At 44.0% G+C, this 25,987-nt stretch overlaps 1 protein-coding gene across 3 annotated transcripts in view; it reads left to right on the forward strand.

The window, feature by feature from the left end:
- The window catches only part of LOC129858276 (leucine-rich repeat and immunoglobulin-like domain-containing nogo receptor-interacting protein 2), a 315,914-nt gene that overhangs the window by 149,226 nt on the left and 140,701 nt on the right, over positions 1–25,987 (forward strand). The window contains exon 4 of one of the 3 annotated variants that reach the window (XM_055927403.1): positions 211–269. The exons of the other annotated variants lie outside the window; for them this stretch is intronic. The gene's annotated coding sequence lies outside the window, so the exon portion shown is untranslated. The remainder of the gene's footprint in view (positions 1–210; positions 270–25,987) is intronic. 3 annotated transcript variants of the gene reach the window in all.

Raw genomic sequence — 25,987 nt, forward strand, 5'->3', positions numbered from 1 at the left:
AAAAATTCTTAACTACATTATTCATTCAATGACAATCAGCAGGGTTTGGCTCGGCAATGAAAGGAAATGCCTTCATATCAAACTGAATAACGGAGTAGCTCTTGAATATTGGGGTCAGCGGTAGATGCCTTTGTGTCCATATCACAGGGGCTTGATTTGAAATGAAAATGTTAAAGAAGAAAAAACATATTGTGAACACTCCTGTTGCAGGTGGATGTGGATTCAAGCTGTCATGCTGATGCAGAGCAACGCGTTTATGAAGCTGCTTGGTGAGACATTTGCATGCATATGCAATATGCCAGCAATTCACACAATGTAATACACACTGAACACCAAGAAGAACCTCCGTGATTAGTCTTTCAGTGTTTTTGCCATTACCATTGCCAACAAAGTGTTAAAGGAAAGGAAAGTTATCCGACAAACCCTCTCTCCAAATCTTTTGTTGTTGTATGGATGGCTTGCTAGGACCTCTCTTATAATCTCTCAGTAAACTATACCTCATGCCGAGCTTGGTAGGCGGTCTGGAACAATCAGGGCGTGACTTAGCCTCAAAACAAAACATGCAGTAATGCTCTCTCATCCAGTGTGAGCTGGAGCCCCGTGTTTTAAGCCACTATTCACCAGTCTTTTTCGAGTATTCATTGAATCGCGGTCTGAATACATTAGGCTTTTCTACTAAAATTGAGGTTCTTAATGGTTTACACTTCTATGTCCAATTAGCATATTTGCATGAGTTATGAGAGGAAAATAAATCAGTGTTGTTGCGCCTGTCAGTATTGAGACGCTCCTTCAGTGTTGCGGGGCTCTGTCAGTGTTGTTGCGCCCCGTCAGTATTGAGGCGCTCCTTCAGTGTTGCGGGGCTCTGTCAGTGTTGTTGCGCCCCGTCAGTATTGAGACGCTCCTTCAGTGTTGCGGGGCTCTGTCAGTGTTGTTGCGCCCCGTCAGTATTGAGACGCTCCTTCAGTGTTGCGGGGCTCTGTCAGTGTTGTTGCGCCCCGTCAGTATTGAGACGCTCCTTCTGTGTTGCGGGGCTCTGTCAGTGTTGTTGCGCCCCGTCAGTATTGAGGCGCTCCTTCAGTGTTGCGGGGCTCTGTCAGTGTTGTTGCGCCCCGTCAGTATTGAGGCGCTCCTTCAGTGTTGCGGGGCTCTGTCAGTGTTGTTGCGCCCCGTCAGTATTGAGGCGCTCCTTCAGTGTTGCGGGGCTCTGTCAGTGTTGTTGCGCCCCGTCAGTATTGAGGCGCTCCTTCAGTGTTGCGGGGCTCTGTCAGTGTTGTTGCGCCCCGTCAGTATTGAGGCGCTCCTTCAGTGTTGTTGCGCCCTGTCAGTATTGAGGCGCTCCTTCAGTGTTGCGGGGCTCTGTCAGTGTTGTTGCGCCCCGTCAGTGTTGCGGGGCTCCGTCAGTGTTGAAGCGCTCCATCAGTGCTGCGGGGCTCCATCAGCGTTGAGACGCTCCATCAGTGTCACGGGGCTCCGTCAGTGCCGCGGGGCTCCGTCAGTGTTGAAGCGCTCCATCAGTGCTGCGGGGCTCCATCAGTGTTGCAGGGATCCGTCAGTGTTGAGACGCTCAATCAGTGTCACGGGGCTCCGTCAGTGTCGCGGGGCTCCATCAGTGTTGAAGCGCTCCATCAGTGCTGCGGTGCTCCATCAGTGTCACGGGGCTCCGTCAGTGTCGCGGGGCTCCGTCAGTGTCGCGGGGCTCCGTCAGTGTCACGGGGCTCCGTCAGTGTCACGGGGCTCCGTCAGTGTTGAAGCGCTCCATCAGTGCTGCGGGGCTCCATCAGTGTTGAGGTGCTCCATCAGTGTTGAGGTGCTCCGTCAGTGCTGCGGGGCTCCGTCAGTGTTGCGGGGCTCCGTCAGTGTTGCGGGGCTCCGTAAGTGTTGAAGCGCTCCATCAGTGCTGCGGGGCTCCTTCAGTGTTGAGGTGCTCCATCAGTGTTGTTGCGCCCCGTCAGTATTGAGACGCTCCTTCTGTGTTGCGGGGCTCTGTCAGTGTTGTTGCGCCCCGTCAGTATTGAGGCGCTCCTTCAGTGTTGCGGGGCTCTGTCAGTGTTGTTGCGCCCCGTCAGTATTGAGGCGCTCCTTCAGTGTTGCGGGGCTCTGTCAGTGTTGTTGCGCCCCGTCAGTATTGAGGCGCTCCTTCAGTGTTGCGGGGCTCTGTCAGTGTTGTTGCGCCCCGTCAGTATTGAGGCGCTCCTTCAGTGTTGCGGGGCTCTGTCAGTGTTGTTGCGCCCCGTCAGTATTGAGGCGCTCCTTCAGTGTTGCGGGGCTCTGTCAGTGTTGTTGCGCCCTGTCAGTATTGAGGCGCTCCTTCAGTGTTGCGGGGCTCTGTCAGTGTTGTTGCGCCCCGTCAGTGTTGCGGGGCTCCGTCAGTGTTGAAGCGCTCCATCAGTGCTGCGGGGCTCCATCAGTGTTGAGACGCTCCATCAGTGTCACGGGGCTCCGTCAGTGCCGCGGGGCTCCGTCAGTGTTGAAGCGCTCCATCAGTGCTGCGGGGCTCCATCAGTGTTGCAGGGATCCGTCAGTGTTGAGACGCTCCATCAGTGTCACGGGGCTCCGTCAGTGTCGCGGGGCTCCATCAGTGTTGAAGCGCTCCATCAGTGCTGCGGTGCTCCATCAGTGTCACGGGGCTCCGTCAGTGTCGCGGGGCTCCGTCAGTGTCGCGGGGCTCCGTCAGTGTCACGGGGCTCCGTCAGTGTCACGGGGCTCCGTCAGTGTTGAAGCGCTCCATCAGTGCTGCGGGGCTCCATCAGTGTTGAGGTGCTCCATCAGTGTTGAGGTGCTCCGTCAGTGCTGCGGGGCTCCGTCAGTGTTGCGGGGCTCCGTCAGTGTTGCGGGGCTCCGTAAGTGTTGAAGCGCTCCATCAGTGCTGCGGGGCTCCATCAGTGTTGAGGTGCTCCATCAGTGTTGCGGGGCTCCGTCAGTGTTGAGGTGCTCCATCAGTGCTGCGGGGCTCCATCAGTGTTGAGGTGCTCCATCAGTGTTGCGGGGCTCCGTCAGTGTTGCGGGGCTCCGTCAGTGTTGCGGGGCTCCGTCAGTGTTGAGGTGCTCCATCAGTGTTGCGGGGCTCCGTCAGTGTTGCGGGGCTCCGTCAGTGCTGCGGGGCTCCGTCAGTGTTGCGGGGCTCCGTCAGTGTTGCGGATGATAAAGTTGCTGCTCAACAACTCTGATTACAAACCATAACGAGGCAATTCACAGTCAATTGCCTTCACCATGTAAGTGAGCCTGAATCCAGCTATATCCCTGTTTAGGATAAGCACAGACACCACTAGCAAAGCCAAGCATGGCCTTGGGTTCTATGTCTCCATCAGAAACATGTATGGTTAAGTGCACAATAACATCTCCTCCAGAACGTGTACAGAAGCTCTTACAACTAACACATAAAGCAGAGATCTAACTGTTCCATTTTTCTCTGTCTAAATATCCACTACTATGTGCCAACAGTAAGAACATGTGAGGTCTTCTTGGTTGGCCTGACAAATGTACACGCTCATGACAAAATACTTCCAGATGTGAAAGGTTTGATTGTCCATACAACGATAATATAATGTCAGTGTCAACTTGAAGCCCCAAGGCACTCTCTAAGTTGAACATTGCTGCCAGTTTACGCTGTCCTGATTCCTAAATGAATCGCTTATGTTAATTCACATGAAAACATTAAATGATAGTTATTCAATTAAAACAGACTCACGCCCAGATGTTTTGGCCCAGATGCGCTAGCATAGCCACTTAGTCACAGACGTTACGCCCACTAGGCTTTAACAACCCTTGATAGCTCCACTGGGGTATGTCCGTAATGTTTACATCTGTCTGTTTACCATTATCTTGAACCATTGGGAATGTGACTACACTGACAGAGACTTGGTGCAGAAGTAGTGCCTTACTCTTTGTTTTACAAACACAATCGAATCATCACAATTTTGGTTTAGATCATGCACTTGTTATGTTGGCCTACATATTGTTGAAGTTGGAAGTTTACATACACCTAGGACAAATACATTTCAACTCAGTTTTTCACAATTCCTGACATTCAATCCTAGTAAAAATTCCCTGTCTTAGGTCAGTTAGGATCACAACTTTATTTTAAGAATGTGAAATGTCAGAATAATAGTAGAGAGAATGATTTATTTCATCTTTTATTTCTTTCATCACATTCCCAGTGGGTCAGAAGTTTACATACACTCAATTAGTATTTGGTAGCATTGCCTTCTCTGAGGTCTGATTTCTTTTGATTTTCCCATGTCAAGCAAAGAGGCACTGAGTTTGAAGGTAGGCCTTGAAATACATCCACAGGTACACCTCCAATTGACTCAAATTATGTCAATTAGCCTATCAGAAGCTTCTAAAGCCATGACATCATTTTCTGGAATTGTCCAAGCTGTTTAAAGGCACAGTCAACTTAGTGTATGTAAACTTCTGACCCACTGGAATTGTGATACAGTGAATTATAAGTGAAAATATCTGTCTGTAAACAATTGTTGGAAAGAATTACCTGTGTCATGCACAAAGTAGATGCCGAAACTATAGTTAATAAGAAATGTGTGGAGTGTTTGAAAAACAAGTTTTAATGACTCCAACCTAAGTGTATGTAAACTTCCGACTTCAAATGTGCCTTGCGTTCTGACTGCCTTTGATTCTTGATGCCAGAAATCTACTGCCTTACGGGGCTTGGAAAGTTCGTTGCACAATGTAACGTCAAAATAGAGAATAGAATAAGTTGCAGGGTCATAGGCATGATGTGATGACTTTAACTCTCTATTACGCTCTGTGCTGTCCAAGGCACTGTGCCAAAAATACTGCCATTCTAATGCTGATTTTATTCATGTATTCATATCATAATCAATGAAAACCAGATTCCCCCATCACACTAGAGCACATTGTTGCAAAATGAATGACATGGATGGATGAATTGACAGCTAGATGGGGGATGGATAGATAAACTGACAGCTGGATGAAAATATGACAAAACGGTTGATTTAAGGGCATGTATGATTATATTCCACATATCTGTGCCTTTCATAAGAATACGTATTGTAAACAAATCACTCTTCTCTTTGCAATACAAGAGACTGTCATCTGTCTTGTACTGTACCTGTACTGGGAAGGAGGAGGAGGGGTATAATACATTGCCCATTCTCCCTTTAATGAGCTTTTTGATAATGTCAGAGGTTGACACAAAGCCAGCTCTTTGTCAAATGCCTTCTCCCGTTTCCGTCACAAGACAATATGCCTGCCGCGACAACACCTTGTTGTACAGCCCTCCGACTGGCGTTTGATTTCCCTGTCATCTTGCTATGCTTCTGTATAAGCGTTTGGATATCCGCGCTCTAGAGTTTCCATGATATTGCATTGTATTTCCATGATTTATTCCATGACCCCTTCATGATTGTTTCCATATGCATTCAACTCCTCCAATTCATCTGTTGAGATTGTTCTTTCTGCACACAGAAAGAGAGTCAGATGGAACATTGCTGGCAGCAAAAAATGGGTTCTATTGAAATGCTGTTACATTAATTGTTTCTGACAGACTCAATGCACCATTCCGTGTATAGCTGCATGAGAAAGTCAAATATTTTCAGGGTCGTTTGCTGTGTGTACTTGTACTCACCTAAGTCTAGGTCTCATGCAAATAACGTGCCTGCAACCGAGCAGGAAGTGAGATGTGGAACAACCCTCTCAGGGCTCAGGAAGTTAAATGGCGCACTTGTAGTGCGACTCATCACAACGCCTCATCTCAAGGACGCTCTCATTAGAGGGAAATTAGGTGAAGCGTAGCCCATTAACATTGTAGCAATCCACCAGGATGGATGAGTGAGGCTGCATGTACAGTGCATTTGGAAAGTATTCAGACCCCTTGATTTTTTCCACATTTTGTTAGGTTACAGCCTTATTATAAAATGGATTAAAAAAAGAAAAATCCTCAGCAATCGACACACTACATCCAATAATGACAACTCGAAAACAGGTTTTTCAAAATTTTTGCAAATGTGTTACAAATAAAAAACAGAAATATCTTATTTACAGTTGAAGTCGGAAGTTTACATACACCTTAGTCAAATACATTTAAACTCAGGTTTTCACAATTCCTGACATATAATTCCAGTACAAATTCCCTGTCTTAGGTCTGTTAGGATCACCACTTTATTTTAAGAATGTGAAATGTCAGAATAATAGTAGAGAGAATGATTTATTTCAGCTTTTATTTCATTACATTCCCAGTGGGTCAGAAGTTTACATACACTGAATTAGTATTTGGTAGCATTGCCTTAAAATTGTTTATCTTGGGTCAGACGTTTCGGGTAGCCTTCATCAAGCTTCCCACAATAAGTTGGGTGAATTTTGTCCCATTCCTCCTGACAGAGCTGGTGTAACTCAGTCAGGTTTGTTGGCCTCCTGGCTCGCACACGCTTTTCCAATTCTGCCCACACATTTTCTATAGGATTGAGGTCAGGGCTTTGTGATGGCTACTCCAATACCTTGACTTTGTTGTCCTTATTAAGCCATTTTGCCACAATTTTGGAAGTATGCTTGGGGTCATTGTCCATTTGGAAGACCCATTTGTTACCAAGCTTTAACTTCCTGACTGATGTCTTGAGATGTAGCTTCAATATAGCCACATAATTTTCCTCCCTCATGATGCCATCTATTTTGTGAAGTGCACCAGGCCCTCCTGCAGCAAAGCACCCCCACAACATGATGCCGCCACTGCCGTGCTTCACGGTTGGGATGGTGTTCTTCGGCTTGCAAGCATCCCCCTTTTTCCTCCAAACATAACAATGGTCATTATGACCAAACAGATCTATTTTTGTTTCGTCAGACCAGAGGACATTTCTCCAAAAAGTAAGATCTTTTTCCCCATGTGCAGTTGCAAACCGTAGTCTGTCTCTTTTATGACGGTTTTGGAGCAGTGGCTTCTTCCTTGCTGAGTGGCCTTTCCGTTTATGTCGATATAGGACTCGTTTTACTGTGGATATAGATACTTTTGTACCTGTTTCCTCCAGCATCTTCACAAGGTCCTTTGCTGTTGTTCTGAGATTTGATTTGCACTTTTCGCACCAAAGTACGTTAATCTCTAGGAGACAGAACATGTCTCCTTCCTGAGCGGTATGACTGTCCCATGGTGTTTATACTTGCATACTATTGTTTGTACAGATGAACGGGGTACCTTCAGTCATTTGGAAATTGCTCCCAAGGATGAACCAGACTTGTGGAGGTCTACCATTTTTTTTCCTGAGGTCTTGGCTGATTTCTTTTGATTTTCCCATGATGTCAAGCAAAGAGACACTGAGTTTGAAGGTAGGGCTTGAAATACATCCACAGGTACACCTCCAATTGACTCAAATTATGTCAATTAGCCTATCAGAAGCTTCTAAAGCCATGACATCATTTTCTGGAATTTTCCAAGCTGTTTAAAGTAACCGTCAACTTAGTGTATGTAAACTTCTGACCCACTGGAATTGTGATATAGTGAATTATAAGTTATAGCACGTGCCCACATACGTTTGGTCATATAGTGTACATACATTTTCATATTGTTGCAATCATGGCAGTATTTTAAAATGCATTGTTAAAAGACATGCTGTTATATCTCACTCTGGTCCCTCTCCTTGGACTAAATAACTACCAGTAACAGTAATCCAATTTCATGGACCTTTTTTCAAAACAGGGGCTTTGTTCCAATATCCACACTAGCATACCACTTATTAAGCACAACATTGGTTGTGTATTCTATTGTAAGTGGTATGCTAGTACGGACAGTGAAACATACATAGCTTGGGTGTCGGATATTGTTATGCGGATATTCCCAAGTACTTATTCAAACCCCATATCTAGTATGTTTTACTTCACCGCTAAGCCTATCCACAATAGTGTTAAAACTACCCATTGTTGTTAGTGCATTATGATTTATAACACGCACCCCCCCCCCCCCCCCCTCCCGATCAGCAGTTTATCTCACTCTAAATGAGAGTGGCTGGTCCGCGTGAGTGACGGCTAATGTTTGAATGGTAATGAGGCTATAGATGGAGGGATGGCAAAGCACTCTTGTGAACGGTGACTTGGTCATTAGGAGATGCATCTTTGCCCGGCAGAAGTGCACCGCTTAATTGGTTCAGTTCATCAAGGCATAACAACTTAGTTAGGTGCCAGGTCCAAAGATGGATGGGCGGGTGATGGTTGTGTGTGAAGAGCGGAAGGATGTTGCACGTGGCTGAGGGTGTGATGATGTGACTAATACACAGTGCATTCGGAAAGGATTCAGACCCCTTCTCCTTTTCCACATTTTGTTGCGTTACAGCCTTATTCTAAAATAGATTCAATTACATTTTTCCTTCAGCAATCCACACACAATACCCCATAATGACAAAGCAAAAATGTATTTACAAAATAATATTAAAACCTGTTTTTGCTTTGTCATTATACGGTATTGAGTGTAGATTGATGAGGGGAAAATCTGTTTCATTAATTTTAGAATAAGGCTGTAACATAACAAAATGTGGAAAAAGTCAAGGGGTCGGAATACTTTCCGAATGCGGGTGGTGAACGTCCAGAGAGGCAGTTTATGTGAGGCTTCACTGTGCTGCATCCTACACATAATTAAGCAATAGGAGGATGAACCGCAAGCACAGGGCTACAGTATGTGGGTCTTCAGTGTAGCCTAATACATATACAAGTTGTGAAGTCACTAGGCTATATCTGCCAATCTAAAAATGATTGATATTTGATTTACCTGTGAGACATAATGCTTGGATAGCTTGGTCTCAGACTGGCACATTATACTAGGTTAGGTTGTTTCTATGTTGTTGTATAAACTGCCAAGGGAACACATCTCTTGATTCAAAGAAAAAGCCAAATCAACGTTTTTTTATGTTGCACATCATGTAGTACAACCATTTAAGTAAACACGTCATTATGTTCATCACTTCTTTTGTGGAACGGAGGGAAATTAGGCGGTTTTGTATTTTCTGCTCATTTTGATACCAAATTAAAACAGCAAATGACTGTGATGATAGGTATTCACAACGGTATATCTTCATTTGTTCGGGAAAGGAGAGAGAATTACTCTACTATGCTTGTTCTTCTCTAACCACGACAGTAACAGGGCAGCTGTTGGGATTTAGTATTCACACACCACATGAAACACTGAACAGTTTCACCAAAACACTCTTTAGCCTGTGCTTTTATACAGACACATTTGGTCTGAACTTCTGTGTGAAAATGCATGTTTTTAGGCACTCAGCAACAACAGCAAGCTTCAATAACTGGCGTAAATGGAATACCTATACAATTTCACGTGTGACAAAGCTGAACGAATCCTGTCAAATATCTGCTGGATTGTAAAAAAGCTAACAATTTTGTTTGGCTCTTGGCGTGAGACGAGTTACAGTATTTCTTTGATGCAACTTTATACTGCCTGCACAGCCAAAATAGTGTTTAACTTTAGTTTAAGGCCACTGCAACAATGACAAACAGCAATCATAGTATGATTATGACACCAAGAGGCATATAACACAAAACTCCCATTTCACTGTCATCTCCATTCACTGTGGTCCATTCCAGTCTGACTACATTACAAATGTTGCATTGCATCAACCAACGGTTGCATTCCAGGTCATTGACTGAGCAGTCGGGCATCAGATCGCAATAGTTAGTTATATCTTAAACATCTATCCAGGCATTGTGAGACATGGCATGTGTCTCCAATGCAAAGCTTACACAACATGACTGCAGAGCAAAAAAACTGTCAGGAGAGCCACAAAAACAATGAGTGAGAGGGGTTTGTTTGGCATCACTTGGGACCCTGTGCTAGAGAACTGTTCTTTGCACTGTCCTCCACCACTGGAACCTGGGCATGCGAGCAGCAGCAGTGGCATCAGAGGTGAAAGGACTGCGAAGAGCCAGTCAATCCTGCAAGCCACGCCCCCCTAGCTGGAACTCCAGCAGCTCTCATATTAAATACAGCTTTTATGTAGACCCAACACTTCTTTGAGATTCACCCACAAAGGACCAGAAAGACAAAAGGTCAACATTTGTTAAAACATTTCTAATTGCATATTGTATCTCAATGTCCTTGAGGCATGCTATTTTGCACGAGGACTAACGTGTGGTATACAGAAAATGTCCTGTGGTGGTGGTACAGGATAACATGATTCTACAATGTGAAACCATAGCTGTGACGTAAGAGTTACCGTGTGGGATCTAATTACAGGATACTAGCACACTGACAGGTAGTTCGTGCACAAAAACAACAGGCACCTGCTCTGCTGCTGCTATATTGCAGAAAACAAGCTCAGGTATTTTTCTGTCAGTGTTCCCTATCCCGACGGTGCTAGCTAGCTACACAGCAGTTTTGCCCCACAGGCAGGTGACCTATTTTCCTGTGTTAAATGGAGAATGGAAGCATCTAGTGTTTGAAAAGAGGGCGAGATGAGGGGGAGGGATATGATCCTCTCCTTGATTGGGACCAGGCTGTGGATTAATTCCCCCCTACCACAACCGGATCCCGTGCTATGAGCGTGACACTTCTGCCTCCGTGGATCAATAATGCATGTTTCTGTCTCTTCGGTTCATTTGCGCAGGGGCCCTCGAACTGGCGTCATCGTCTCCTGCGAAAGTGCAGGAGACACCTGATACCCAAGGTGCAACACTCCACCACCGTCCTCCCCATCATCGACTCCCATCCCCTCCCTCCCAAATGTTGGCTGACAAATTGATTCTTTCTTAATGTGCTGGGTGAAGAGAGAGAAAAAAATATTCTCAATTGAGAGATGTGATAGGGTGGCGCGTGTTGAAATAAGCTTTGGGGGTTTCATATTCCTGCCCTGTTTGGGTGAGGTAACGGAGCTACGTTGGCCTTTGGATGGTTATTCTACCATATAGGGGAATGTTAAGGTTAAAACTTAAATAGTATAAATGTTTAAGCATACAACTCAGGACAGTGTTAGCATGGAGTCAAGCATTGGGCCATGAACGGATGGTGTGAGAAAGAGCAGGCTAACATGTAACAGAGGTAGGTAATTCGATCCTGTGTGATTTATCTAGTCTGTGTAGAGTTTTGCATGGAAAGTAGAGACGTTTGTTGGGACCTTATACTGGTGGCTTGTGGAGCATGTGGTTTTGTAGATCACTTTGTAACCCTAACTACTTTCACCAATGTTAAACCAAAGACCTAAACTCGCTGGACAAATTACCTGGAATGGCTTGTCCTCTTAACATACTGTTATTTTTCTATACCATGAGTGTTAACAATATGCACCATTTTTATGAAGTTTTCTACTGCTGTTTAGATGGTCGTAAAGTTCAGTTTACATTTGCATGAAACTGTTCACATTTACATAAAACTCAGTTTACATTTAAATAACTCAGTTTACAATTACATAAAACTCAGTTCACATTTACATGTAAGGGTCAATATCACTAAAAGGGTTATTTTTTGTCCTGAAGATAAATCATTCAAAATTGTACATAAGAAATATACACTGGATCAAATTTCAAAAGGATTCTTGTGTGTATGCCTTCATGATAATAGAAGCGTAGCGTGGAACCCCGTATTATCGGCATATTCAATATCGTTTAAGAAATATATTACCTTCAACAGTGTTATCTTGTGATCAAGCCATCAATGTTTTGTGATTATTGGTGTCGTAAAAATGTTAGCTAACGGGTCAGTAATTAGCATGTTTGACGTTTCAGTGGAAATACCACTATCAGCTTTTTTGATAAATGGCTTAGCAAAAGAAATAAGTCCCGTATTACCGGCAATACAGTCCCCAGTGATCTGCCACCTTAATATTTTCTTCAATTACAAAATATATCTGTTTCATTTTGTTCAAAAATTAGAAACCGACCTTGTATCCGAAGTGTTTACTAGATAGTTGACTAGTTGGCTAGCCTTCCGGTAAAAAAAAATGACTTGCATGTCAACTTTTCATTGCGTAGCCCGGTGTGCCCTCCTGTGGAATCTTAAAATACGGTTCTTCACCAAAATATTCAGTGTTGTAACCAAATAATGTCTCATAATTTGTTTTATAGATTAATCTTATGTTTTGAGAAAGTAGATAACAGTTCAATACTAAAATATAAATGAGTTTAAATAAATACAACTTTAATTTCAGTCATGTGCATTGACATTAACAATTAAAACACTGTTGGAGTTTGTGTTGCAGAGATACACTTGGAAAGTAAAGGAAGAAATACAAAAGATTGGTTGAATAAATATATATTATATTTTAGCCATGTATTATTTTTAACAAATAAATCAAATAAAACATGAAAACAAACAAAATAAACAATTAAATCTCGACCTCCATCCCCGTATATAAAAATCCAGCTTCACCACCACCTCTAGATCCCACTGCACACACCTACGGTGGAACCAGTGCTGGCAGAAGTCACAGCACACCCATGGCACCTCGGACCTACATTCCGGCGGGGAGCTTGCAGGTGGATCACGCTCCCCGCAGTGAGCACAGCAGGTGGTGTCTCCTTTTATTTGAAAAGAAACACACAAAAAAACACATCAAATTGACTAACATGGTTTTGCAAAGTGTAGAAGTACTACAGCAACAATAGTAATTGACACAACTGAGAGTGAAAAACAAATATTATGAAGTACCTGAGAATGCTGCCATGGGTGGTGCGCACCGAGGTGGCCGGCGACGCGTTTCTCTTCCTTTTCTGTGCTGCAGTTAAGAGAAAAAGTAGTGTTAGACAGAACATGTTTCATGAAAACCCTTTTCAACTTTTTTACAACAATACCTCTGGAGGAAGCTTCAGATGTTTTGGAGGAGGTGGACATGCCTTGAGGCTTGTGCTATGGACTGTAGATATGTAAAAAATAAAATAAAAAGTATAACATTGCATTTTATAAAACACATAACAGTAATGTTTTTGTAATTTAACATGTGTTTACCTGTGGAGGTGGCTGTATTCAAATTGCAGGGGGCAGCGACACCAGACGAGGCTTCTATGGTAGTGTGACCAGGGGAGATGGAGGAGGCAGTTGGTCTAGAGGAGGCTGCGTTGGTGGTGACGGACAGGGGGGGTGGTGTGCATCGTGGTGGTGGACGAAACCGCCGATGATGGCTTGGAGGAGCTGGTGTTTGTAATGGTGTGGTTGAGGAGCTGACGATGGTGTGGCCCGGAGATTAGGCACGTGGCCTTCTTCTGCAGCTGGGGGCTCCGGCGGCTCCTACAGGTGTTGCACACTGGGAGGCACTGGTGGTGGTGATGCAGCTGTCAGGAGTGGTTCCAGTGGGAGGTCCAGCAGAGACGATGGCGTCGATGGTCTCATCCATGACAGCCCTCTTCCGTGCCCGACGCTCTTTCTCCTCTGCCTCGGACCTCTCCTTCTCACCCCTCTCCTGCCACTAGCGCGTGTATTCCTCCCCGGTGAGACATGTGGCGACCACAAGGAGTCTTCTGTATTGGTCTAGCCGATACTTCAGGACAGTAAGGATGTGCCCCAGGTCCTTCGCTATCAGCCCACCCTCTATTAGGTGGTGCTCTTCTAGAGCTAGGGGCTGAAGCAGGGACTGGGACTGGAGCACTGAGGGTCCTCCTGTGGTTGCTGGGGAGGAGGTGCTGATGGACGGCACAGTGCTGCTGTTTCCAGGAGAGGCGGTAGTGGAACCCGGTAGGGACCGTGATGGCACTAAATGGGACTCTTCAATGGCTGAACGGTCAAAAGGGAAGTGGCCACACTTCTTAAACCCTTCCACCACATAACGCATGTCCTTGCAGCGCTGGTACGGGTAGCGGCGTACTCTGGCAAATTCTGATTTGTTTACAATGTAGGAGTGGTCAAAATGGCTGAGGTCTCCAGCTACCTTGGTGTGTTGTGGCCACCGGGGAAACAGTTGGGTTAGATGATAAACGGAGGGACATCCTCCCCAGCTGCGTTGAAGCAGGCTAGCACTGTGATGTGCTCATTGGTGCCTGCTCTTTGTGCCTGCAGGCCAGCACTTTGTGCCTTCTCTGGTCGCTACGCAACCCAGACTCATCGCAGCTATAGATTTGTCTTGGTTTCTCCCTCAACCCACTCTCTTCCAAGTGCTTCTCATAAGAAGCAAAGAAGGTTTCCATCGTCCGATGTGTGGCACACTCAGCTCTCCCCCGTCTAGGGTGTCCGGCCTCCTCATGCTCTGGTTCTTGTGTCTCCTCCTTTACATTTCCCATCAGCTCTTCCCCAGTGGTGAGATTGTTTCCTCCTGGGTGCTGAAACGTACAACAGAATAAAATATACAATTGTCCATCAGCATGAAAATGCTTGTTTTCACCATCCACATCCACATTTACATCACACACATTGAGAACATTCCGTCCAGCATTCTACATACATAAACATACATAAACACATAGAACAACAAATACCTGCGTATTTTGTCAACGTATTTCATCAGCCTCTGTCTGGTGAAGGGGAAACCATGGCTGGCGCAGAATTTTCATCCTCTGGTGAAAGCAATGTGGGTGGTCCACTGCAACAACCATGGGTCGCCCGGCCGCTCAGCCTGTCCGCCAGGGTCTGCCGAGGTACACTATGCACCTTGGTAGATAAGAAAAGAAAATTGTTATTAGCAGATAAAATTCACATACATGTGGTAATCTCCTAAAATAAAAAGATGCCTAACCTTGGCAGCCTGGCGGATAGCCATCCCTGCCCCACAGTCCTCCATGGCATGGAACATGTCCACCTCACTCCACTGCTTCCTCTTGACTTTCTCCATGCTGTGGTGGTAAATACATGTCGCTAAATAACTTGGCACACAATGCACATTTTAGAAAGACAACTCTGAATATGTATAATATGTATATCTGAATATAAACATTACATTTTCAGAGCTGAGGCATTTTTTTAACCTTTCTTTAACTAGGCAAGTCAGTTAAGAACAAATTCTTATTTTCAGTGATGGCCTAGGAACCGTAGGCTACCTGCCGCTCATCAGCATTGAAAGCTGATGATGAAAGTTTTCACAATAACTGAATGTACCCACATTTTTTGTTTGAAATTAGTCTCCCAGTTAGTTTAATATTGATGCATACATTGTAACATTTGACTAAGTTCTGCCTCTATGTAGCTGTTGTTAGGTTAAACTTAGCCTACAGTGATCGGTGTCAAAACGTTAATGGTTCAAAGTTAAAAATAAAAATAATTGTGCAAAACGCCCCCGAAAGATGACTCCAATTTTGATATAGTAAAGCTTGACAACATTCAGTTGGTTTCGTGATATGTATTATCTGACACTTACAATTTATTTCCTTTTTGCTTACTGTGGTCTGTCGCGCAGTTGAATTGTACGATATACAGCGTATCCTACAAAATGTGTATACATGTTACTTTTTTGAAAACTCTCCAAACTTACCTTAACTTACATAAATTGCAATAAAAATCAGTGGTCAGCTAGCTAGAAGGGTGTATTTAGTCTCAAAACATACCGTTATTTTCCAGTTCATTTAAATGTTGAGCTCAAGGTGATTTAGTGTTGGGGGACAGTTAGTTAATGACTTAGACTTCAAAGTACATTTTTATGCATTTTAGGCTATTTTATTTCAGTGGAAGGAGACAATTTTTCAGTGTCCCAAGTGCTGCTCAATTAACTTCACGGAGAATAATTAGAAATAAAATTCTACATTTAAAAAAATATTTCCTAGTTTTCAAATTTTCTTCATTGAATGTTATCTTATGTATAGTCATTTTATGTTAAATGCTGCACTTTTTATAACTATTGACTGTTTTCTGAACGTCCTCAAAGTCGTTGTCCACCCTATTACATTGTGGTTACTGGCACTTTAAGATAGTATATATTTTCTACAATGACATCACAAACAGGAAATTGTCACTTCCTTGGCGGGAAAACAACTGTGGTGAACCTGGTGAGTATCTAGATTTCATACTATTACATTTGCATCATTATATGTTGGTGATGTGATTTGGGAAAGCATAACATGTCCACCCTGTTAATCAAAAATACAAAAGATGTTCATCGAATTTCATAATTTCTAAATATATTTGTCAAACAATGCAAATTCCTTTTCAAGTGGCAGCCATTATCCTAGCTTTATCACGATTACTTGGAGCATAGTTGCTAATTTTAGCTCAAAATGTCCACCCTGTTATTGTCCACCCTGTTATCCATGTACACGTAACAGGGTGGACATGCACTCAACAGGGTGGACAAATGAATATCTTGCAGTAATGTGTTGCAAAATGTGTTTTTGTTCATAAATTGTATTACATAATTACAGTATATATAGCATGTATAGTATTTTAAGAAAAAAAAAACTTCCTCCCCATACACACATACAGTACATACATTTTTCTTGTACAGTAGCTGGTTGAGTATTGAAATGTATACCGTGTTTGTTACTCTTTATATCTTACCATATGCTATCTCTTCTCACCTCTAATGCCTGCCTTAGATTCCATTAAAGGAACAATGAAGATTCATCAGGTTATCAGTGTCTCACCAGGCCAGATAAAATACAGGGACATTCCTTGTCTGTGCAAGAAGGATAGTGGCATGTTGGACTGTCCTTGTTTTCAGCTCAAAGGGGCAACTCTGGGTGACCCTGCAGCATCTAACCAGCGCCTTGCATCTCATGACAAAGCTGACACCACATGGCGACCTGGCATCATTGAACTTAATCACATAGGGGAGTGGTGTGTTGTCAATTATGACCATGAAGGATACCCTGGCATCATCATGGATGTAGAGGAACACAAAATTAAGGTGAAGTGCATGCACCGGAATGGCATCAACAAATTCTTCTGGCCAAGCCCAAAGGAAGATATTTGTTGATACTCTGATGGACAGATAATTTGTCTGATGCCAGAGCCACAGGCTGTTAAAAAACACTCTGTGCAGATGGAAGAGCATTTGGGGTGAAAGGGGGGAGAGATGGAAAGAGGGGGAGCGAGAGAGGGGGGTAGGAAGAGAGTGACAGGAATGTGTGTTAATGCTAATTTCAATGATTTTGTACCGGCAATGTATTTTTGTGTTGTTTTTCACAATGAATATGTAACTAAATAGCAGTTCCAATGTTGTTACTATATATATTTCTATGTAGATGTCTATTCAATGTTCAGTATTCAGTGTTCAGGGTTTAATCTAAGTTCTGTCCCGTTATAGCTGTCCACCCTGTTACACCTTGGTCCACCCTGTTATCTTGGCATGTTTTTCAAATTAATTCAGTTACATTGTCAAATGTCGATAATTTGTGTCATGTATTTTAAAGAGTAAAACACAGCCAAAACCACACAATTATAAACTTGGATAAAATGTAATTAATACCTGTCTCAATTTAGAAAGATAAGGTGCAAATTAAATGACTTTCTGAATAAAACCACACATTGTATACAAAATCTGTTATTTCTTTATAATTTGACCAGAACAAATGGACAGGGTTGACAAGGGGACACAATAGCTTTATGAAAATTTAAATATTATTAAAATCGTCCAATGAAAGTAATTAAAAACAGTTAAGTGCATGTCTGTGACAGGGTGGACATATCATATAGCTGATTCACTGAAAATGTGTTTAGAATGATCGAACTCTAAGTGCTGGAGCTTGGCCAACATGTTTTTCTACAAGTCTAATATTTCCCTTTTATAGTAAAACAGAAAAGGAATACAAATGTGGAAATAAAATGTTAAATGTTGCATGGTCTAAATGGTAGTGTTTTGTGATACTGACCCATAAATCTTAGTTTACATTTACTTAAAACTCAGTTTACAATGACATAAAACTCATGTTTTTCATTGTATTGTTTTGTCCTATACTTATTCTATTATATTATATATAATATTATTATATTATATATATTAAAGCAGTTTTGTGTTTGCAATATGCATGCAGATTGACTCACCCACACATCGAATTGTCAATATTTAGGTCATGGGCATTCAACTCAACAAGATCCGGATCCTGATGGATTTCTGTTCTACCTGATAATTAATTGCGCTCACCTGGTGTCTCAGGCCTAAATCAGTTCCTGATTAGAGGGGAACAATGAAAAAAATGCAGTAGCGCTGGCTTCGAGGTCCAGAGTTGAGTTTGCTTCGAGGTCCAGAGTGGAGTTTGAGGAATGTAGGTCATCAGAGCATTCCCTAATAACTTAATGATTTCCGTGACCAAATGTAATGCATGTGGCAAAATGTTGTACAACATTATGCTCATTCTATAGTTGCTGTAAACCATGAAATGATGAATCTCCTGAAGATGTTAAACGGAAATGTCCCGCATAGTCACATATCAACACAGATGGCCGTCAATAACAGGAAGATGGCAAAGCAATACTCTTCCCAAGAGACATCCTGTATGCAGTCTGATAATGGATTCAGTGTGGGATCCCATCGACTGTTAGGCAGCAGTGTGACTGTGCTGAGAAGAAAGGGCACGTATTTCATACCATGTGGTTATTCTCTTGGGCAATTCATGGCAAAATTCTCATGCATGCTAACCCTTCAGCCCCCTCCCCTCTCTCTGATTCAGAGGGGTTAAATGCGGAAGACACATTTGTAACCAACCACCTCAATTCGGTCTTATGTAGCACAATTTGTAATTGTGTTTTTACATTGGATAAAAGTAGAGACTCAGAGCTCCAAAATGGTATATCATACATTGCAGTTGAGGAACAATGGGAAAGTAATTCTGCTTTGAAATTTGAAAAACTTAATAACCCCACTGTTGAGAAAATGGCCTTTAAATGATTTGGTACACCTATTGGAGATCGCTTATTTTTCTACACCCTTTCAGCATTGTTCACACCCTCTTAAGCCTTAGCCCCACCCAGCTCTTTAAGGATTCACATGTGAGGCCATGTGCTAAACATAGTGAGTAAGGTAGTGAACTAAACAACCAAAGATTTCAAGACTGAAAATGGTGAAAGTAGTGGCATACAATAAGGAAAAGCTCCAGGTATATCCTAGTCTGACTTTGGTGCAGGTCACGTTGTCCTTCACATTACCGTCTCTGGTAAACACACACTATATCAAATCAAAGTTCATTTGTCACATGCACAGGATACAGAATGTGTAAATGGTACAGTGAAGTTGTTGCTTGCATATTTGCATAGTAGCAATATCAAAAATAGAAAAGGTATAAATATTTTATAATTATTAGACGATTCTTACCCAGACACACTTGTCTAAATTGATGGGTCATGTGAAATAAATGCTTTAACCACCCCCCAGGCACATCTAGCTAAGTGGATGGGTCACAATTGTCTAGACATGTACACATGTTCATGAAATACAATAGATGGTCGTAATCACCCCCAGACACACCTGGTTAACTTGATGGGTCATGTAATCATTTGGCAAAGTGGAGTCTTTTGTTTAGACATGTACTGTAGCTAGCTAGCTAGCTAAACAATGAACCATAATCCCAACCCATAGCTACAGTACAAACAGATTATTATAGCTAGCCACCAGGCATGAAATGCTGTAGTATGAATCTTCAGGTAGCTAAAGCTAACCAACTAGGTTCAATGTTAGCTAGCTGGTTAACATCAGGCTATAACTAGCAATGCAAATGGGTTTCTGAGATATGAATAATATTACTACACAGATCATACATGTAGCCTTAGCTAGCGAGCCAGCAAGCTAATGTTCGCTAGCTAGCCAACAGTATGTTGTAACTTGCAATGAAAATTACTTTCTGAAAAAATGTGAAACGTATAATATCGGAAAATGTAGATAGACTCTTACCCGTGGATGAACATGGATGAACGCTTCTCGGCAGACTGGAACCACTTTAACTTAGTATGACTTCCTGTGTCTTTTCCGTTTTGTTTGTAGCTAGCTAGAGCTTGTTTGCCCCGTTGTGTGAAGTCACTCAAGTTCACATTGACCATGTGCAGAAAATATTCCATCAGAACTTTTTTCCACTGATCTTTGTGGATAGTGTCTGCTTAATTCAGGGCAGTAATGTTTCTGAGAGCAGTAGCAACACTTTTGCAGTTCTCCATGGCTAATGTTATATCTTTCAAAAAAATCCATGGTAGCAAGGATTATCTACACATTCCGAGAGCAACTCATATTATAGACAGAAGCGCGCTACATGGCAGACCAATCACACAGCATTTCTGTGGCTAAACCAACTAGGCTTGTAATTTATTTATTTTTATTCATATTTACAGATGGCCTACAAGTTTGTTATTAACGCACATGAAAGTTCACATGTTCCAGGAGGTATTTCTGAAGAAAAAAAATGAATTTTGATACAAATAAAAACATTACGTTCAAATGCCTCTCCTGCGAAGTAGTGATGTACGACATACGCCTAGCTTCTGGAAACAAGTCATATTTCGGTTGAATGCATTCAGTTGTGCAACTGACTAGGTATCCCCTTTCTCTTACCTGATAACTCATGAGCCACTCATGCATTAATAGAATCAACTTTTTTAGAAAATACTTATTACCAACAACTGGTGTTGCTTCGTAAAGCACTGCACAGAATACTAAGAATACCAAGTCATTATCGGAGGCCTAAACTTTGGAACATCTCATCAACGTCTCTTCAGACAAGTTGGGGAATGACATCATCATTGTGCACCCAGGAGAATTCTGAGCCAATTAGCAAGCCGCATGACTTCTGGCGAACTTCTGGTGAACAAACAAAACCCCTTCTGGAGAGAAAAGCCAATTAATTTAGCCCCGATGTACTAGGGCAACCCAACTTCACTTAAAAGCAGCAGCTGATTATTTTAATATTTTATCATACTCTGTTATTCTAAGGTAGAATCTTAAAATTAATTGCCTATTACATGACTTTCTAGGGAGTTTTTCCTAGCCACTGTGCTTCTACATCTGCACTGCTTGCTGTTTGGGGTTTTAGGCTGGGTATCTGTAAAGCACTTTGTGACAACTGCTGATGTAAAAAGGGCTTTATCAAATCAATGGAGAGTTGAAACAGCAGGTGTGGAACAAGTTGAGAGAGAGAGGAATCATACCAGATAGGTCAGACTGAACCAAGCCCCCATATGTAGACTGCTGCAGCATACATATTGAGGACTGAGACAGGGAGGGGTCGGGGACACTGTGGCGGTGCAACCGCATCTAGGGTATTACGCAAGGTTAAGTTTAGATCCTTGGTTAGGTGGTTAAATTATTATCCTCAATCATCTTGGAAAAGTAGGCTGATTGAGCAGCAGTTTCTTGTACCAATTTTATTTAGTTTTTAGAGGTGTGATCACATATAGTATATTACGCAAGGTTAAGTTTAGATCCTCAGTTAGGTGGTTAACTTCTCTGGGATATGTGGGACGCTAACGTCCCACTTGGCCAAAAGCCAGTAAAAATGCAGAGAGCCAAATTCAAATAAATTACTATAAAAATCTAACTTTCATGAAATCACACATGAAAGATACCAAATTAAAGCTACACTTGTTGTGAATCCAGAATTCAAATAGGCTTTACGAAAAAAGCACACTAAACGATTATGTTCGGTCAGAGCCAAGTCACAGAAGAACACAGCCATTTTTCCAGCCAAAGAGAGGAGTAACAAAAAGCAGAAATAGAGATTAAATGAATCACTAACCTTTGATGATCTTCATCAGATGACACTCATAGGACTTCATGTTACACAATACATGTATGTTTTGTTCTGTAAAGTTCATATTTATATCCAAAAATCTGAGTTAGGTGGGATGCTACTTTCTCACTTGGCCAAAAGCCAGAGAAAATGCAGAGCGCCAAATTCAAATAACTTTCATTAAATCACACATGGAAGACACCAAATTAAGGCTACACTTGTTGTGAATCCTGCCAACATGTCAGAATTCAAATAGGCTTTCGGGCGAAAGCAAACGATGCTATTATCTGAGGATAGCAACAGAGTAAACAAAGAGAGAGAAGCGTATTTCAACCCTGCAGGCGCGACACAAAACACAGAAATAAAAATATAATTCATACCTTACCTTTGACGAGCTTCTGTTGTTGGCACTCCAATATGTCCCATAAACATCGCAAATGGTCCCTTTGTTCGATTAATTCCGTCGATTTATATATATATATATACATTTATTTTGCGCGTTTGATCCAGAAAAACACCGGTTCCAACTTGTACAACGTGACTACAAAATATCTCAAAAGTTACCTGTAAACTTTGCCAAAACATTTCAAACTACTTTTGTAATACAACTTTAGGTATTTTTTAACGTAAATAATCGATAAAATTGAAGACGGGATGATCTGTGTTCAATACAGGATTAAAACAAACTGTAGCTAGCTTTCTGGTCACGCGCCTCTAACTAACAGTACACTTCAAGTGACCCTCGTTCAAGATGGCCGTACTTCTTCATTACACAAGGAAAAAAACACAACCAATTTCTAAAGACTGTTGACATCCAGTGGAAGCGGTAGGAACTGCAAGAAGGTCAAGTAGAAATCTGTATTCCCAATGAAATCGATTGGAAAGAGAGTGACCTCAAAAGAAAAATATCTGAATGGTTTGTCCTCGAGGTTTCGCCTGCTAAATATTTTCTGTTATACTCACAGACATGATTCAAACAGTTATAGAAACTTCAGAGTGTTTCTATCCAAATCTACTAATAATATGCATATCTTATCTTCTGGGGATGAGTAGCTGGCAGTTGAATTCTGTATGCTTTTCATCCAAACGTGAAAATGCTGCCCCCTATCCTAGAGAAGTTTTAACAGATTGTTGTATTCCAATGTCTTCGGGTAAGTGGAGGGAGTCTGCAAGGGCATCTAGGTATCTTTGGGTTGTCTGGGAATTATTTGTTGCAATTGAAAACGGAATAAAGTGGATTATCCATAATCCATGATTATGAAGAAAACAAACATTTACATACACAATATCTATTGCATGGGACAAACTTAGATCCAGGGTATGAGTGTGGTAATGTGTAGGTTCTGAGATATGTTGGACAAAACCAACTGAGTCGATGATGTCTCTGAAAGCCTTTTGGAATGGGTCTGTAGACTTCTCCATGTGAATATTGAAGTCACCAAAAATATGAATATTATCTGCCGTGAATATGAGGTCCGGTAGGAATTCAGGGAACTCAGCGAGTAAAGCTGTATGTGGCCCAGGAGGCCTGTAAACAGTAGCTGTCACGTTCCTGACCTGTTTTCCTTTGTTTTGTATTCATTTTAGTTGGTCAGGGCGTGAGTTGGGTGGGTTTGTCTATGTTTGTATTTCTATGTGGGGTTTTGTGTTCGGCCTGGTATGATTCTCAATTAGAGACAGGTGTGTATTGTTTGTCTCTAATTGAGAGTCATACAAAGGCAGCCAGGGTTTCACTGGTGTTTTGTGGGTGTTTGTTCCTGTGTCAGTGTTTGGGCCACACAGGACGGTTGAAGGTTTGTTAGTTTGTTGTTTTGTAGTTTGTAGTGTCTTGTTTGCTGTTCTTCATTAAAAGATGGCTTATTTCCCTCAATCCGCATCTTGGTCCTATCCATGCTCCTTCTCGTCTAAGGGGGAGAACAACATTGACTGCCTTTACAGAAACACCCACCACAACAGGACCAAGCGGATTGGAGCCGGAGGAAAGGAACTAAAGCAATGGAGAGAAGAGGAATGGAGTTGGGAACAAATATTCAACGGAGAAGGACCCTGGGCTAAGGTTGGTGTGAATCGCCGCTCTCGGGAGGAGAAGAAGGCAGCCACAGCCCAGGAGCGCAGGTATGAGGGTACGCGGCTAGCACGGAAGCCCGAGAGGCTAACCCAAAAATTTCTTGGGGGGGGGCTAAAGGGGAGTGTGGCGAAGCCGGGTTGGATACCTGAGCCAACTCCCCGGGCTTGCCGTGGAGTAAGAGGGCGTCGTACTGGTCAGACACCGTGTTATGCGGTAAAGCGCACGGTGTCCCCAGTACGCGTGCTTAGCCCAGTGCGGGCTATTCCACCTTGCCGCACTGGGAGGGCTAGGTTGGGCATCGAGCCGAGTGCCATGAAGCCGGCCCAACGTATCTGGTCTCCAGTACGTCTCCTCGGGCCGGTGTACATGGCACCAGCCTTACAGGTGGTGTCCCCGGTTCGCCTGCATAGCCCAGTGCGGGCTATTCCACCTCGCCGCACTGGCAGGGCTACGGGGTCCATTCAACCTGGTAAGGTTGGGGAGGCTCGGTGCTCAAGAGCACGTGTCCTCCTTCACGGTCCGGTATATCCGGCGCCACCTTCCCACCCCAGCTCAGTACCACCAGTGCCTACACCACGCACCAGGCTTCCAGTGCATCTCCAGAGCCCTGTTCCTCTTCCACGTACTCTCCCTATGGTGCGTGTCTCCAGCCCAGTGCCTCCAGTTCCGGTACCACGCACCAGGCCTATAGTGCGTCTCAGCCGGCCAGAGTCTGCCGTCTGCCCAGCGGTGCCTGAACGGCCCGTCTGCCCAGCGCCGTCTGAGCCATCTGTCTGCCCAGCGCCGTCTGAGCCATCTGTCTGCCCAGCGCCGTCTGAGCCATCTGTCTGCCCAGCGCCGTCTGAGCCATCTGTCTGCCCAGCGCCGTCTGAGCCATCTGTCTGCCCAGCGCCGTCTGAGCCATCTGTCTGCCCAGCGCCGTCTGAGCCATCTGTCTGCCCAGCGCCATTAGAGCCGCCCGTCTGTCCCGAGCCAGTAGAGCCGTCCGTCAGTCAGGAGCCGCTAGAGCCGTCCGTCAGTCAGGAGCTGCCAGAGACGCCCGCCAGTCAGGAGCTGCCAGAGACGCCCGCCAGTCAGGAGCTGCCAGAGACGCCCGCCAGTCAGGAGCTGCCAGAGACGCCCGCCAGTCAGGAGCTGCCAGAGACGCCCGCCAGTCAGGAGCTGCCAGAGACGCCCGCCAGTCAGGAGCTGCCAGAGACGCCCGCCAGTCAGGAGCTGCCAGAGACGTCCGACAGTCCGGAGCTGCCGTACAGTCCGGAGCTGCCCTACAGTCCGGAGCTGCCCTACAGTCCGGAGCTGCCACTCAGCCCGGACCTGCCGGAGTCCCTCAGCCAGGACCTGCCGGAGTCCCTCAGCCAGGACCTGCCGGAGTCCCTCAGCCAGGACCTGCCGCCCCTTATCCCGGTGCTGGTCCTTATCCCGGTGCTGCCCCTTGTCCCGGTGCTGCCCCTTGTCCCGGTGCTGCCCCTTGTCCCGGTGCTGCCCCTTGTCCCGGTGCTGCCCCTTGTCCCGGTGCTGCCCCTTGTCCCGGTGCTGCTCCTTGTCCCGGTGCTGCCCCTTATCCCGGTGTTGCCCCTTGTCCCGGTGCTGCCCCTTGTCCCGGTGCTGCCCCTTATCCCGGTGCTGCCCCTTATCCCGGTGCTGCCCCTTCATTTAGGTGGGGTTAGTGGGAGGGTGGTCATTGGGAGGGGGATAAAGAAGCGGGGATTGATTATGGTGGGGTGGGGACCTCGTCCACCGCCAGAGCCGCCACCGTGGACAGACGCCCACCCAGACCCTCCCCTAGACTTTGTGCTGGTGCGCCCGGAGTTCGCACCTTAAGGGGGGGGTTCTGTCACGTTCCTGACCTGTTTTCCTTTGTTTTGTATTCATTTTAGTTGGTCAGGGCGTGAGTTGGGTGGGTTTGTCTATGTTTGTATTTCTATGTGGGGTTTTGTGTTCGGCCTGGTATGATTCTCAATTAGAGACAGGTGTGTATTGTTTGTCTCTAATTGAGAGTCATACAAAGGCAGCCAGGGTTTCACTGGTGTTTTGTGGGTGTTTGTTCCTGTGTCAGTGTTTGGGCCACACAGGACGGTTGAAGGTTTGTTAGTTTGTTGTTTTGTAGTTTGTAGTGTCTTGTTTGCTGTTCTTCATTAAAAGATGGCTTATTTCCCTCAATCCGCATCTTGGTCCTATCCATGCTCCTTCTCGTCTAAGGGGGAGAACAACATTGACTGCCTTTACAGTAGCTATAAAAAGTGATTATGTATATTGCATAGATTTCATGACAAGAACCTCAAGACGAAAATGCAGTAATTAATTTTTTCCGTTAATTGAAATTTGCTGTCATAAATGTTATCAACACCTCCACGTTTGTAGGATGTGCAGGGAATATGGTCATTATTGTAA

The sequence above is a fragment of the Salvelinus fontinalis genome, chromosome 6, assembly GCF_029448725.1.
Source record: "Salvelinus fontinalis isolate EN_2023a chromosome 6, ASM2944872v1, whole genome shotgun sequence".
Classification (NCBI taxonomy): Eukaryota; Metazoa; Chordata; class Actinopteri; order Salmoniformes; family Salmonidae; genus Salvelinus; species Salvelinus fontinalis.